Source organism: Convolutriloba macropyga, chromosome 10, assembly GCF_964194025.1.
Source record: "Convolutriloba macropyga chromosome 10, txConMacr16.3, whole genome shotgun sequence".
Taxonomy (NCBI): domain Eukaryota; kingdom Metazoa; phylum Xenacoelomorpha; order Acoela; family Convolutidae; genus Convolutriloba; species Convolutriloba macropyga.
Window position 1 is genome coordinate 59,729,863 of NC_134477.1, and position 16,230 is coordinate 59,746,092.

The 16,230-nt window shown below is 33.9% G+C and overlaps 1 protein-coding gene across 2 annotated transcripts in view; it reads left to right on the forward strand.

Moving 5' to 3' along the window:
• Positions 1–4,426: 4,426 nt before the first annotated feature.
• LOC142348240 (uncharacterized) overlaps positions 4,427–16,230 on the forward strand; it is a 146,324-nt gene continuing 134,520 nt past the window's right edge. For both annotated transcript variants that reach the window (XM_075399529.1, XM_075399530.1), the window contains exon 1: positions 4,427–5,060. The gene's annotated coding sequence lies outside the window, so the exon portion shown is untranslated. The remainder of the gene's footprint in view (positions 5,061–16,230) is intronic.

The following is a 16,230-nucleotide window of genomic DNA, read 5'->3' on the forward strand; positions in this document are numbered from 1 at the left end:
AACATATAAAAAGCTTCAACGAAAATAGGTTGGGGGAATGAAAATCATGAAATGAAAGGGTTTTGGAGGACGAAAGTGTAGGTGGGGGGAGGAAAATGAGGGTGTGGGGGGAGATAAAATATAAAGGAACTTGGTTCCTTTACAAAGCCAAAACTCACTTTCGCGAAACCTATTTAGTGGCAAGGGTTGCTTTGCTTTAAAAATTTAATTCAGCTCTTCAATTGTGCAGAATATATTTGTTTGTATGGACTAACCTCAGCCTCAACTGTTAGACTCAATTTATTATATCATTACTCGCTATTCCTACAAATTTTAATCCAAATTTGGAACCTGTAGTTTGTTACAAATATGAATTTATGCAAATGTCGGAAATAAAATTCTGAATTAACATTTTATGTCTCTGGTCGTTTTGTTCACAAGCTTCGTCTGAGGACTTAGTTTTAGTTCTCAAAAAATCTGCCCAGTGCATGTATTAAAATCAGAAATATGCACTCATATTATTAAAAGTGTTTAAAGAGATTTTTAACATCATCAGGTTGGAGAATGAATGTTTTGACAAAAAATGATCGGTTGTGCGCGTGCGCTAAGTTGTAACCCAATTTGTGTTATAATTTATAATCAAGCCTAAAGGATGCTTTTCAAACAGTTGACACACCAGCTTAAAGGTATATATACTTCGCCGATGAATAATTTTGCTAATTTCAAAATTGCTCTTTGGGGGTGATTGATAACCGGTTATTGATAACATCGAGAATTAAAATATTGTGATTAATATAGAGATAATTTTAGAACTTCGCTTTTAAAAAACCAGCAAATCAAAGAGGTCAGCTACTGCAATTTGGTTTGACCATGCCAATATTAATTGTAAAAAGGCTTGCAAATGCAGCAAAGAACTAAATTTTATCAAAGCTAAGTTTGTAAAAAGGGAGCGTTCATTTTTCGAGGGCAAATTTTGTTACTGCTTGACAAGATTCTGTTTCGCTAAATTAATCATGCCGCAGGGCACTCGAGGTCTTCCCTTATAGGAAGTCTAGTAAATATTCGTTAATAGATTCATCTTTGTTTTGAAAAACTTACGTCCGTTTTCTCCCGAAAATCTATATAAATTTTTTCTTCTGATAGTATCGTGGATTCAAATCACAAAGTAGGCTCATTCATTAGTTATAATCTGAACATCCGAAAAAAAAACAGGATGAACGAAATATGAGCGAACCAAAAAAAACACTTTCAATGCAGTATTGTGAAAAAATAATCAAAAACTTTGTTCTGTTGATAATTAGATTTGAATTTTAAACACTTCGAAACTGTGAAGATGCCTTGCTGAAGATTATACAGCTCACAATGTACATGTAATTTTTTTCGGATCGTTTTGTGTATTAGTTTTTAGAAGTTAAAGAGAGCAATCAATTGAGAGTATTTAAATAAGTTTATAATTCGTAATTTTCAAAATACAATAATTGCACAGTTGTCATCATCAGTTGCGGATATTAATTGCCACTATTAATTGAATAGCGATACCAGTGAAGCCGCAAAACACAAGCGTTTAATCACTTTCGTCAATTTTGTTCGGCAAAAATTGTTCAGATATTTTTTAAAGTTATAATAGAAATGCCGAACTCTTGGCATTCCCATGTTTCAATTTTTCGCTCTAACTCACAACTAATAACTCGTGTCGTGGTCAAAATAACAAATTTTGTCCTGCCATTTTATTAACAGTAATCATTTTCCTCGTTTTTTTTTCAACAAATGTCTGGAGTCTTCCTGGAAACCAGAAGTTAACCTTAAACTCTGTTGTGCTCTGTAGTTTATTTGCTCTACCTGAGGACAAAAACTTTCATAAGTTAGGGGCTTGTTCAGAGTCCGCATAACAACACTGTCTAGAAAAAGAAAAGTGAAAGCTGAGCACCTTTCTCAAAGCTTTATTAGTCTCTTAGTGTACAACTCACCGTACTTGCTAAGAAAATAATTCGCTGTGTGAAGGCCAGATCGCTTGTTGCCCCCTCACTCACCCCCTGCCTCAATTATGCTTAGGTTAGCCTGTCTATGCCCAAGCTAGGTACTACCAAAGCCAATTGCTCACTAGTTGATTGAGATCAAATTGGCCAACTAAAATCGATTATTAAAAATTTTATTCTAGAAATTATAAAATAAGACTACGTTTTTTTATCGCCCAGAATTTGATTGAGTGTCACGTGAACAGCCTGTGGGAATACTTCAAAGGTCTCAAACGTCAAAAGTATGAAATTGATCACAACGCCGGTACATTGTTGGCCGTATTGATTGTAATTCCAGCAGGCAGGCCTAGACCACGCTTCTCTGCATTGGAGATCAAGCTAGTCTGTTTTGGTGAGTTGACCGTAACATCGAAGCTGCTGCTTCGCCTGCTTTTCAAACAGGTACATTTGAATGACAGGGCCTAAAAATTTGAGATTAGTTGTAGCGCATTCAGACATTATTAAATCTCTTAATCAAAACCTTGACACTAAGACTTTCACAAACTCCGACACCAAAACGATGCTTAAGAGCGGCAGAATTTTCGTCCAAAGACTGATGTAGTCTAGGAGAGTGAACTGTTAGTGATAGCCAAGCTCCAGAGTGTGGTCAGAAAAGTGGGATGTTTTCCGTTTGTGCCCCCCCCCCCCCCCCCCCCCCCAGTAGGTTATGCAACCCCAGTTACAGAGAAAGTGTCATGGTAAATAACTAGATGAAAATATAGCGTGTGCGTCTGAGAGTACAAATGATATGCACCCACTAAGCAGGGGGGGGGGGGCACAAACGGAAAAGATCCTCTTATTGATTGGCTTTATACCTGCCAATTTTTAACTAAAGCTTAGTCTCTTTTCGATTGGGATGCATGCCTGAATTGCAATTGAAAATACGAAACTACAATTGTGGCGAAATCAGACGGGAGCCAAAGAGAGCGTATGGTAAAGGTCGAAATTCAAATGTTATACTAAATGGAAGATTTAAAATTAAATGGAGATTTAATTTTACAAATTAATAAATTCGCTAATAAAACGGTTGAAAAAGACTTTAATATGCACTCGGATATGTTCCAACATGTCTGATGGTGAACTCAATTTGAGATTTGTAAAATAATGGTAAACGATTGAAAGTGCGCAAATTGAGAGTTCAAAAAGTATTCCAATAATATTTGGGATCTTTTCCGTTTGTGCCCCCCCCCCCCCCCCCCAGCTTAGTGGGTGTATTTTGTTTGCAACCCCCAGAAACACTTGCCATATTTTAACATAATGATACATAATGATTTGCTTATGTAGTGACACGTACTCTGTAACTGGGTGTGCCTAATGTGCTGGGGGAGGGGGCACAAATGGAGAAGATCCTTGTTTTTATAACACGCCTCTATGTAAAAATTAGCATATGCATTCGGGGGCGTTAAAACGATAGGATTATTGGGATCTTTTCCGTTTGTGCCCCCCAGCTTAGTGGGATCATATTGTTTGCCCCCCCCCCCCAGAAGCACGTGCAATATTTTACATAATGATTTACCATGTAATGACATGTGCTCTGTAACTGGGGTAGCATTAGGTACGGGGGAGGCACAAACGGAAAAAATATGATTATTGTTTAATTTTTGTTATTTAATATATATTCCTGTTTTTTCTGAAGGCATGTAAACTTTCACTTTTCGGTTATATTAATTTACATATTTGGAAAAGACTGTGCCTAATATGCTTGGAGGGGGGGGGGGGGGGGGGCACTATGCAAAAAAATATGCAGCCATTTAGCTGGCAGCGCACAAACGGAATAGATTGAAAAAACTGTCTCTTCGTTGAAGTTAAGAAGTCGAAAAAATGTGAAGATATTTAAAAACGAGCTCCCGAAAGGAATCCAATTCTTTCGATTGTAAAAACCACAATGGGAATAATAACAGCCTTTTTATTGGGATTTCTCGCTTATTGTCAACACGGAATTGTTGCTAACATTAACATAAATGAGTAAAAATATCTAAAATTGGTCAGAATTTGAGCTAAAAGTGAAAAAAGGGGGGGGGGTGCCGTTTGGGCACCCCCCCCCCCCCCCCCCCAGCTTAGTGGTTGCATATTATATCCACCACCGAGACGCACGTGCCATATTTTTACATAGTCATTTACTATGTAATGGCACGTGCTCTCACTGGGGGTATGCATAAAGTACTGCGAGGGGGGCACTAACAGAAAAGATCCAATATTTGAACTAGGAGACATTTCAAAGTATGCTCATTACAGAGCTAAAATGGCGAAATTCCTTTTAGATATGAGACTCCTAAGTATCATAGTAATTGCAATGGAATTGGTATGCAACAATCACAAAGTGTGAATACAGTTCCGAATGCCACAGATCTAAACTCATTTGTCTTTACATTGATGATCTCTTAAAAAAAACTTTCTTTACACTTGATCATAAGGATTAAAATGGCAAAAGTTCCTTCCAGTTTTATGATTTGTTTAAAAGTTATGCATGGGGCTATAATGCGAATGGCTATCGGTCCTTTAAGAGAAAAGTTGAAGCAATGAAAGGCGATTAACGTGAACACATTTGGATCGATGTTGGATTAGCTAATGACAAAATTAACGACCACAGAGGGATTCGAACCCCTAATCTTCTGATTCGAAGTCAGACGCCTTATCCGTTAGTCTATGCGGCCTTGTTAAAGAGCAGCTCCTCAAACCATAAGTAACTCTTTTTGTGACGAATTAAGAAAACACTATGGGTGGTCCGAAATAGAATAGCTCGGAAAGTTAGTTCAGCTCACGTGGGGTTTTATAAACCCGCTTTTACCAAAATTTTGGCGATTAAATTTGCACAGCTGATGATGTGTGACGTGCGACTTGAGTGACATGCGGAAATGACTTCTGACCTCTCTTTTGGTTATTTACCTGGTGCCCGGAATTGATGTCATTTCGAACCAACGAGTAACAAAGTACACGTTGTTTTTAAGCCTTTATCCATTATCTATGTAGTTTGTGTTGCAATTGAGAAATCAAAGAACAATTCACGCTTTTTATTTGGAGAACAGTTATATTTTATATATACCGAGATCATTATATCAAGAGCAAGTTAGTAGTTTGATTCGCTGTTTCCCGTTATTTACCCCAAGGAAAAAATAGAATACATGCCCCCATCTCATCCCCCCCCCCCCACCGCCTCAAACTAAAGTATGGCCCGAGCTGGGCCGACATCTATAATGGGAAAGAGCCGTATTATTTGTTGTTCGGTCTATTTTAACGACAACTTAATTATTGCGGTTTGAGGGTCTTATTTTGCTATTATCTTAGATCAGTTCTATTAATGCCCCCTGCTCCCTCCAGAACTGCTCCCGCAGAATAGATGCGGTATTTTTATGATAATATGAGTTCCTATACGTTATATTACCACTAACAAACTAAGCTGGGGGGGGGGGGGGCTATAATGTGAAAGACCCTTTTTTTACAACTGATCACTAAGCAGGAGGGGAAGTAGTGCTGTAATGGGTGAAACCCGCTTCACAACCCCCCCCCCCCCCCCCGCCGCAAAAATAAATATGGCTTTGACGAAAGGACGGAAGCTGTTTTTTTCTAATTAAAAATTTGGGATGTTTTGCGTTTGTGCCCCCCAGTACGTTATGCAACCCCCAGTTAAAGAGCACTCGTCGTTACATAGTAAATCACCATGTAAAAATATGGCACGAGCGTCGGTGGTCTGCAAATAATATGCACCCACTAAGCTGGGGGGGAACACAGGGAAACGATGCGAAGTTTGTTTTTCTGTTCCCCCGCCCCCAAGGTTTTTTTTCCAATTTTAGTTTTTGTCATTTCAAATTTTGGAACTGCAAAACTGGAACGTATAATTTTCAAGTTTAGCTCTGTAAATGTGGAAGAAAAAAAGATAATATTTTAAAATTTATTTGGATATTTTCTGTTACCCCCCCCCCCCCCCCAGCTTAGGGAGATTATATCTTTTAAGTACCGTGCTATTTTTAACATAGTAACGTGCTATATAACAACATAATTTGTAAGCGGGGGGGGGGGACAGAACAGATCCATTTTTTCTATAGAATATTTGATTTTTATCAACATACGTTGCGGATTTTGTGAACTGAAGTAGAGTATATATAAATGTTAGACTATTAACTTTATAGATTTATCAAGGGCTTTGTTGCCCATATTTAAGACTATTAAAAGTTTTCTATTAGATCTTGGATTTTTCCCATTTTAACCCCCCATAGCCCCCTCATTATAGTATAATTACCATGTTGGGGGTGTATACTTTATGTGACCACTAAATTTGGAGGGGTACAATGTGAAAAACCTAAGTGCTTTCAATCAACCCCCACCTATTGTTTAATCTAGACTGTTAGGGTTTTTTTTCCATTCATTTTTTGATCTATTAACATGCAATTCCAAATTTACTACAAAACTGGATTTGTTCCCTTTGTCCCCCAGTAATAGTGTCTTCTTTTATGAAAACATGGCAGATTCGCCTGGGGGTGCAAAAGTTATCGACTCACAAAGCTGGGGGGTTACAGACGGAAAACATCCAGCAAACTTGATGAATAATCAGTTAGTTAATATCCTTTGGATCTTTTCCGTTTTTGGCCCCAGCTTAATAGGCGCATATTATTTGCCCGCCCCCAGACGCACGTGCCTTATTTTTACATACTGATTTACTAAGTAATAGCACTTGCTCTATATTTTGGGGGGCGCAAAACGTACTGGAGACACAAACGGAAAAGATCCTATCCTTTTTTAAACAAATAAAACGGATATTTCTGTTTTGCCCCCCCCCCCACCAGCTTAGTGGGCATAAATCTTTAATGACCCCCCGACGCACGTGCTGTTTTCGGATCTATCCTGTTTTGCCCCCCCCCCTCCCCCAGCTTAGTGGGCTTATGTTTTTTACGCCACCCCCAGGAGCACATGCTATATTTTTTAAATAGTAAGGTGCTATATTACAACATATAATTTGTAGTTGGGGGTGTAAAAAAACACTGGGGGGCAAAACAGAATAGATCCCTATGTTCTTACATAGTAACGTGCTAAAAACCACATATAATTTATAACTGGGGGTCATTGCCATGATGGGGGGGGGGGGGGGTGGGGAGCTTTAAGTTATCTTACCACTATGTTACGGGGCAGGGGGCTAAAATGGGAAAGATCCAAATGAAACTTGCAACAAACCAATACTCCAAAGCGTTCATGCAGAGATTTACAAACTTCAATCAATTCTGTTTAAAAAACAACATTATAAAATTTTCTTCAATTTGTTTTTGGATCTTTTCCGTTTGTGCCCCCCCCCCCCGGTTTAGTGGGTGCATTTTATTTGCATTCACAATGACTACGTATTCATAACTGTTTGATGCTCTGTTCATAACTGTTTGATCATTATGAATACGTGGCCAAAAACAAACTTCAATAAACTTTGCGTCTTTCGGAATCGAGTGATAGAAGTCTGGCCTAAGTTTTTACGATTCATACACCATTTTCAACAATGAAATTTGGCTACGCAAAAAGTGGTCATAAGTTACTTATATCATAGAAAAGGCCTACATTTTGTCACGAGTATTCGCAATAAATTAAATCTTTTTTAACAACAACATTGAACATGTAATTCACCTTGAACCTGAACAAAAGTCTTAATTGTTCTTGTGAAAATTCTACGGGTGATGTAAAAACCACTAATTGTCATCTTAATCCACAATTAGTATCGAATAGTGTTGTCTTTCTTTCTTTTGGTCTAATTGAAATTCTTAGTTATCTGGAAAGAGTTGCTTATAAGGTGGAAACTATCGACTTATAGCATGGAAATTGCTGACAATTTCCCGATTTCTCACGCTAGCACCAAAAACACGCTTTGTGACAAATGAGTGTGTATAAATCCGATTTTGAATCAAGTTTGATTTATAATTTGCATGTTAAAAGTCGATATAAGTATGGACTTTTATATGGACTTTTAGATTTCTGTGAGCCTATAACGAGTTGCTATAGGCTAATTTAGTTCAAGTTTGGGAGCTTTTCCGTTTGTGCCCCCAGTACGTTTCGCCCCCCCCCCCCCGTTACAGAGCACGTGCCATTACATAGTTAATCATTTTGTAAAAATGTGAAATATGCGTCTGGGGGTGCAAATATTATGCGCCCACTAAACTGGGGGGGGGGGGGGGGCACAAACAGTAATTTGTGCCCCCAGCTTCTTTGTCACCCTCTTCGGATGACTCTGAGTCGTTGAGAGTCCTCCTGATAGATTCTTCATCTGGTGCTGCTTCCTCGACATCCGAGGCTTCTAGTCTCAGTGTCCTATCTTGAGTGTTAACCATCTCTGCGTCGTATCACTCCTTTTTCATCACAGTCGATGTGCCCTGTCTTTTTTGCCACTCTTTTTTTGACCATCATCTGGGTGTCAGATCCCTAGTTGATGTGACTCTTCTGAACTTCTTGAGACTGTTAATGTAACTGTTTTTCGAAAGTTTACTACTCGATTACTGAGAAGAACAATATGCGAAAGATTTAAGCTGGATCTTCTCTGTTTGTACCGCCGAGTACATTATGCAGTACGCTGCAGTTAAAAGGCACGTGTCACTACATAGTAATTTATTATGTAACAAATTGTCACGTGCGTTTGGGGGTTTGTGCAAATAATATGCAACCATTAAAGAGGTTTTCAAGACAAAAAGGTATGAATTTTTTTCGTTTGAGCCCCACAGCTTAGTGGGCGCATTTTATTTGCACCCCACAGACGCACTTGCCATTTGCAACAAAATCCCCAGTAATGTGTATATGGGTACCTCCGCAACATAGAGCCGCGATACGGTACCCATATACTCATTACTCTAATTCCCTTTATATATCGACTACTCTATATTCACTTCTTTTATATTTAAAATCTATCATATCTTGTCTCACTTAGTGCAAGCCACTAGTACAGAGTTAAGCTGGTAATTAACCATTATCAGACGGATAGTTCGGGTTCTATCCTCACTGACTCCAGTGAACGTATCCCAGATACTAGTATAAAACTAGTGAGACCGTGTAAAAAGCACGTAAAACCAACTTGCGAAAAAACTTGAACAAAAATTGAAAGAAATATTAAAATAATAAAAATTTTCATATATCCCCTAATCAATATTTAATCAATTTAAAAATAAAACTTTCTGTCTCACTTGGTGTAGTGGTTAAATCATCGAGTCTAGTTAAGTTGCTTTAGCAAACGGAAGGTTTGGGGTTCCTTCCTCACTGACTCCAGTGAACGTCCCCCGACTCTGATGAAATACTATAAAACTAAGTGAGATAAAAAAAAACCAATTTCACAGTTCTTAAAAGGGATGATCCCTGCTGTGAGACTGTATATGGGACACACTGTGATGGGTATACAGTCAAAAACACTGAGATCGGTGGAAACACAGTGATTAGTGTTTTTCAGTATAACTAATCAGTGAAGCTGCTTCGCAGATGAGACCGTGTAACAAGCACGTAAAACCAACTTGCGAAAATTGTTGTAACCACTTCGTGGATAACTTGAATAAAAAACCAGCTTAACTCTTTTATAAATTTTAACCTAAATTCACCATTACTATCTCTAATGCCCTTATCATCAAATGGATCTATAGCTATTTTATATTGTTCTTTAGCTTCTAAATGATAATTATTACTATCAATAGTATAATGAGTTACATATTTAGTTTTACCTTCATATATAGCATTTTTATAATCTTCCAAATTAATCTGTTTTTCAATAGTAGCTTTAGTTATACCTTTTAACTTTTTCTCTTCTTCTCTTTTAACAGTACTGTAACAATATGCTTTAGCTTTAAGGAAACATGCTTCTATAACAGTATCATTAGGTAATTCATCCTTCATCTTACTTAACTCATTATTATGTAAAATATCTTTTATCTTATCCATTTCCTTTTCTATAGTACTATCTAATGGAATATTTATGTTTATAAATATACTATCTGTATCTGTGTAATGATAACTACAATCTAACTCTTTCTCAAAGTAATCATATATAGCTTGATACATGAATAGTTTAGCTTTTTCTAATATAACAAATTCAATATAATTAAACTTATCTAATTTAACATTACCTCTCGTTTTATGTACGGCTACTAAATCATTATCAAACTCTACAGAATATTTGAAACCAATATTTTCTACTAATTTAATATATCTATCTACATCATTAACTAACTCTACATCTTGTTTATTATATACATTCTCTATTGTTTTTCCATAGAAGGCATTATTCATTAACTTAAAGAATACATCCCCAAATTTATCACACTTAGCTTTAGCTTCTTTTCTTTTCTGAATATTAAACTCAATATAAGGCTTTAACCACTCACTCTTACTATACTCTAACTTTTGCTTAACGGTAATATCTTCCAACTTCAAACCACTAGCTAAATACCAATCTAACATCTCACCATCAATTACATAATCGTTTTTATCCGTTAACTTCAACATTAACTTCTCATTGGGTTTATATCCTTTCTTTTTATTTTCATTTTGATAGTCTGTAAACTGATTAAGGTTAGCTTTTGTCTTTTCAGGAAAGAATGGATATTTCTTTGTTTTCTGTTTCAACTCATCATTATACTTTATATCAATGGTATAGATATATCCAGTATTAGAGCTAGATCTAGTATATACTGTATCTGCTAAGCCAGTTTCTGGATCTTCACATACTTTGATCTCACCAGTAGGTAAAGCTTGAACCATAGCAGAAGCATATAATGAGTTGAAGTCTAAATACTTTAAATAATTCTCTTTACCAGCATACTCAGGATCTATCTGTTTATTCATACATTTTACATGACAATCACCTAATACTGAAGCTAGTCCACCTCTATTACCATGTTGTATTGTATCATAAATATTAACTGTATTTTCTTTATAATACTTAAGTCTAACATTAGTATATTTCAACCCACACAACCAGGTTAACCCAGGAGTAGAATATGTGTAACATGGATCTATTTCATAATATTCTAAACACATAGCTCTAAATTTCTCGAATACATCAACTGATAACAATACATCTGTTTTAAGATACAACATCATATAATCGTTTATTGTCTCACATTTAGTATCTTTCCAACAATCAATTGCTTGCTTATATTCTTTATCTGTAATACCACTTTGTTTCAACTTAGAATAGAATGCTTCCTTGGGTGGTAAAGTTGTTTCATGTAGTTTATCTATACTATCAAACCATTCATATGGGAATATACCTTTACGTCTTTCTAAGCCACATTTGTTTAATGTTATACATTCGTCATTACTCAATGTTTTACTTATAGCATCTAAGCTAAGTGGATGGAAGAACCTAAACATATCTAATGCTTTAGCATAACTCATATCAAAACTAATATAATTCTCATCAGTTTTAGTTAATACTTTTAGTCTAACTTTCTTTGCTAGTTTAGTTATAAATAGATGATTATCATAATTAGAAGAATTAAAAGCATACATTGGTACAAAATTATTCTTAGCTTGGAGGTTACATTTGTTGTGAGCATAACCTCTGAATTTACCATTTAGATGATCATGATCTCTAACGATTTCTTCACCCAAGTTCTCATTACAATAATAACATCTACTATATAACGGAGTAATAGTCTCTTCTTTCAATGGAATATTTATACTAAATATATCTTTAAATAATTTATTATGATGTTCTACTCTATCCACAAACCAATCAACTACTTTATCGCCATAGTTACATTCATACTTATCTTCTAATATATCAGGATAGTCACTTTTTATATATAAACCACAAGCAATAGGAATGTGTTTACCATCTTTTGTTATACATCCAAAATCATAACACATAGCAAATGGTACTCTGTTTTTATAATGGAACTTATCAAACTTTAGGTAATCATCTTTATGGAATGTTCTTCTTCCTACATGTTTCTGTGTATTTCATAATTCTATATGTTTTTTTAATGCATCTTCTGTTCTAAAGGATACACAACATTTTAGACATGGATAACATATATGTTTAGATGATTTTCTTAATAAGAATGATACATCTTTACATAGGAAGTAATGATTATCCCAGTATAATGTATTACATCCTTTAGGATCGTTATGATTAATTAATACAGGATTAATAGTTTATTTTTATTTAGATTAAACACATTAATTAATATTTTATCTTTATTTAGTTCTTGTATTTTCTTTAAGTGATAATAATCATATGGAGGTGTAACCCCATTTGGTAATTTTATCTCATTAATATATTCTGGTTTATTATAATTACTAACTCTACTGGGATTATGTGGCGCAGAATGTGGATAAGAAATTAGACACCATAGCAAACACTTATTATCAGTATTATGTATATTAAGTATATATCTAGATGTGAATGGTAACTCAGTATCACATCCACCACTAGGATAAAACCTATGTATATACATTGTCCTTTTAACAAATCGTTGCATACTCCATCCAGATTGTTTCATTTCTTGTTCCTGCATTCTTTTCTCTAGTTCCCCATTCAATAAATCCAAGTCATGTGCACCATTATATTGCCTAGTCATTAACCTAAAGGTGAATTCGTTTTCTTCTAGTTTATCATCCGTAGGTTTTGTATACTTAACTACATCAAAGATGTTAAACTTAATATGGGGATGTAGGTTATCCAATGACTCCAGTATATTTAAGAATTTAGGATCTTCATAACTACTACTAGTTATTATTATTTGATTATGCTTTATGTTATGATCTAATCCTAACTCATTAACTTTATCTCGCCACTTCCCATCAACAAGTTTTTTCTGATTAACATTTTCCTTATGTTCATCTGATTCATTGTGTTCATTTGATTGTTATGTCTATTATTACATATATTGCAATATCCTTCAGTTATATCAGTGAAGCTGCTTGATTGATCTTTAGATATATTATCTTTACTCTTACCTGTAACATTATCTAGATGCATCTTTGTTTTTAAATGTTGGTCAACACTATATTGACTCAGACTTGTCTTACATATCACACAATCAAACTTACTTCCATTTTTAAATGTTGGTCAACACTATATTGACTCAGACTTGTCTTACATATCACACAATCAAACTTACTTCCATATTTCCCCAGTAACCAATCTTACATTATTCCCATGTTTTAATTTTGTTACATGTTTATTATAAGCAGTATTATTATCAAGATACATATCACAACTATCACAAAACTTTATTCCTTCTTCTATATACTGCTCATCCAATTTTTGTTCTTTATCCTCATTAGTAACTTTTATTCCATCCTCATTAGCACTCTCAATAATTTTATTTCTATTGTACATTCGCTCATTCTTTTTATGTTTAAGTGATTGAATGTGTCTGTTATAATTCTTTCGAGTCATCTCTTCATCACATTCTTCACATCTAATCCTATTTGTTTTAAGCTTTTGAACATAGACAAAATCATCAAATGAGTCTAAATCTGAGTCCTTATCTTTATCAGAATCTTCATCTTTATCAGAATCTACATCTTTATTTTTATCTTTATCCTTATCATAACCACTTCGTGGATCTAAATCTGGATAATATTTTGCTTCTACCTTTCGCAATGACTCACGCATATCTTCTTTTCTTTGTTTTAATTTTGCATTGTGTTTATCATATGTTTCTTTTATTTCTTCATTTATTTGATTAAACCTTCTGATTGATTCTATAGATTTTTCTAATTCTATCTTTTGTCTTTCCTTATCAGTGAAACTGCTTCGCAGATCAGTGAAACTGCTTCGAAGATCTACTGGTTTATTTTTATTTTTTAACATTTGGACGGCCATACTAGAGGCACTAGATTGGACTTGTCCATGGGATTGAGCTTGTCCATGGGATTGAGATTGTCCATGAGATTTGACTTGTCCACTTCCAAATTGGACTTGTCCATGTGATTGAGCTCGCTCACTTCCAGATTGTACTTGTCCATGAGATTGAGCTTGCTCACTCGTGGAATGAATGTAACCGGTATAATCTTGTCGATTCATTTTTATATGCAAAATTTTGAAATAATATTATATATAGCTTTTCAATACTATAAAAATGATTAGTACCAAATGCGATAAAAGTAAAAATGAAGCTTGGTGTTGGAGTTGTGATGAGTGTCAAAATAAACCATTCCAATGTTTTGTATGTAATAAGATTATAACATATAGAGACAGACATAATCATTTGCAAGTGCACTTTAATAATCCCAATCAATATTTAGTATGCAGAATGTGTAAAGTAAATAAACACATCTCTCAGTATAGATTTAAACACTTCTATTGTAGTTTATGCATATATCTCCATAGATATAGGTTTCATCATACAAAAGAAAGATTCTTAGAACATGCAAAGAAATATAATATCAGCGAAGCTGGTTTCCAGATCCACAAAGTGGTTTCACCAATCAGCGAAGCTGGTTCCCAGATTGAAGTAAAGCTATAACTAATTATAATAAGTTTTTCACCCCAAATAAAATGTTGCTGATGTTTCCGTTTTTTATTATGTTGATACTTATTATTATAATTGTTTATTGGAATTATGATAAATATTTTGATTTAAGGAAGAGATTCAAAGGATATAGGAATATTGTACCAGAACCATTTGAAATTAAAAAACATAACTTTATTATTTATGGTCCGTCTAATTCTGGTAAAACAACTTTTATAAAAGTTTATTGTGGTTTGTATGAGACTGTTAATGTATTCTGTATTGATGGTAGTGAGTGGAAAGGATATAATGTATATGGCATTGCTGATTTAAAATTATTAGATAATTTAGATAGTTTTGCTAATAGTCTTATTATATTTGATGATATGGGAGAAAACATTAGATTACCAGCTATAGACTCATTGTATTCTAAAGGTAGACATCACAATATTAATATAATTTGTGTAGGTCATACTGTAACAGATTTAAATACAAAAGCAAGAGATAATACCCCAGTTATATATTACTTTAAATAGTTCACAACAATTCTTTGAAAGAGTACAAGAGAAGTTTAAAATTGATTCTAATCTATATAGATTTAAACATTATAACTATGGTGTAATAAATTATAATACTATTAGCGACTATTATATTGTATTAGATAAAGATAAAAATGTTGTATATGATTCTAGGATAGGTGATCTTGATATTGAGAAGTATGTTGATTATACAGAGTTTAAGGAAAAGGAATTTAATAAACTAAGTAGTTATTTAACAGATAGAATGATAGAACCTACACATATTAAACCAAAAGAGTTAATGTTCTATTTTCAAGAATATTTGGAATTTAAGGGAATACATAAATCAATTAATTTATATAAAATATATACAAATTTAAAAAATGTACTTAGTGAGATACATAGTGGCTATTATGCTATAGCAGGCATAGTTACTATGGTAGGATTTGGTTATTCTTACTTTCAAAAACACGGTAATAATAATGATAATAATTTTAATGGTATAGATATAATGAATATAGATAAAGCAAAAATTAAATTAAAAAATGGGAAGAATATGACAATAGGTTATGGTTTGATTGAGAAAAGCAATTATGATCTCAATGGATATTAAATGGATGATTGAGATCATAATTGCTTTTATCAATCAAACCATAACCTATTGTCATATTCTTACCATTTTTTAATTTAATTTCTGCTTTATCTATATTCATTATATCTATACCATTAAAATTATTATCATTATTATTACCATGTTTTTGAAAGTAAGAATAACCAAATTCTACCATAGTAACTATGCCTGCTATAGCATATTAGCCACTATGTATCTCACTAAGTACATTTTTTATATTTGTATATATTTTCTATAAATTAATTGATTTATGTATTCCCTTAAATTCCAAATATTCTTCAAAATAGAACATTAACTCTTTTGGTTTAATATGTGTTGGTTCTATCATTCTATCTGTTAAATAGCTACTTAGTTTGTTATATTCCTTTTCCTTAAACTCTGTATAATCAACATACTTCTCAATATCAAGATCACCTATCCTAGAATCATATACAACATTTTTGTCTTTATCTAATACAATATAATAGTCGCTAATAGTATTATAATTTATTACACCATAGTTATAATGTTTAAATCTATATAGATTAGAATCAATTTTAAACTTCTCTTGTACTCTTTCAAAGAATTGTTGTGAACTATTTAAAGTAATATATATAGCTGGGGTATTATCTCTTGCTTTTGTATTTAAATCTGTTACAGTATGACCTACACATATTATATGAATATTGTGATGTCTG